Source organism: Pyxicephalus adspersus, chromosome Z (genome assembly GCF_032062135.1).
Source record: "Pyxicephalus adspersus chromosome Z, UCB_Pads_2.0, whole genome shotgun sequence".
In the NCBI taxonomy this organism is placed as follows: domain Eukaryota; kingdom Metazoa; phylum Chordata; class Amphibia; order Anura; family Pyxicephalidae; genus Pyxicephalus; species Pyxicephalus adspersus.
Window position 1 is genome coordinate 10586530 of NC_092871.1, and position 1308 is coordinate 10587837.

General features: G+C 47.2%; 1 protein-coding gene across 1 annotated transcript in view; it reads right to left on the reverse strand.

Annotated features, from left to right (window-relative positions):
- The window catches only part of NELFE (negative elongation factor complex member E), a 10204-nt gene extending 9506 nt beyond the window's left edge, over window positions 1-698 (reverse strand). Inside the window, exon 1 of the mRNA XM_072431385.1 lies at window positions 595-698. The gene's annotated coding sequence lies outside the window, so the exon portion shown is untranslated. The remainder of the gene's footprint in view (window positions 1-594) is intronic.
- Window positions 699-1308: the final 610 nt, after the last annotated feature.

Here is a 1308-nt window from a genome sequence, read left to right on the forward strand (position 1 = left end):
TTTTTTTTTAGTTTAAAGTGACCCTGAATGTGACTCGAGATTACCGCTATTTGCAGGTAAAATCCAACCCAAATCACACTCGGGATTACCGCTAGGGGGGGTTAATAAAAAAGGTGCAGCACTGCCCCGATGATCCAAGACAAAGTCAGGTGATGTAGCCAGAAGACCCAAGAGAAGAGTGAATATGGCGGTGCCTTTTCCATGCCGGGACAAAGAGAAATCCCAGGATGACACGGGACCGGATCGGGGGAAAGACCAGCGCCAGTGAAGGATCTGCGGGATTAATGGTAAGTGTGATTTTTTATTTTTAATTAACTTCCACTTTAATAAAAGTTCTGCTTCATGTTATTATCTGATTGGATTTGATGATTGGTGTGTAATTCAGTGTCTTGAGCTTATTCAGCCTTACACCTGACAACACAGAATCTTTATATGTCCATGGAGGGCTGACTGCCTGTCCTAGCCAGGTAAAATCCCCCATTTCCATACCAATATGACACAATGCATGGCGGACGATGAGTATAAATAATAATAACAATATTAATGTGCACGGGGCGCCACTCGTTATCCCAGGACATGGGGAGATTTGTTTACCTGCGCTTGGAATGCCGGTCGCGCCCTTTATACGTCACACACGGAGCCGCGCAAATACCAATAATAGCTACATCCTATTAGCTGGAAGGCACTGGAAGTCACATGTTTAGGTGGGCGGAACATATGTAGTTTTGTGATACTTTGTTTCCCTGGTTACCTTAGGGTCTGAGATGACAGCAGTGTGCAGGGATTAGCAGGGGCCGAGCACAAAGATAGGGGGCGCCCAGTACTTGGGGGTAACATGGGGGGAGGGGAGCCCGATAATAGGTGTCTGCATTGCTGGTGACCCGGGGGAATTGCTATACAGTGATTTACGGGTGACATGGGGTGGAGTGAAAGTGTGATATGAGGGTGACATGGGGTGTAGTGACAGTGTAATATGGGGGTGACAGTGTGATAAATTGGTGACATGGGGGTGACAGTGACCGTGTGATATATGGGGGTGACAGTGTGATATATGGGTGATATGGGGGTGACAGTGTGATATATGGGAGACATGGGGTTGCAGTGACAGTGTGATATATGGGAGACATGGGGTTGCAGTGACAGTGTGATATATGGGTGACATTGGGTTGCAGTGTGATATATGGGTGACATGGGGGTGCAGTGACAGTGTGATATATGGGGGTGCAGTGACAGTGTGATATATTGGTGATATGGGGGTGCAGTGACAGTGTGATATATTGGTGATATGGGGGTGCAGTGACAGTGTGA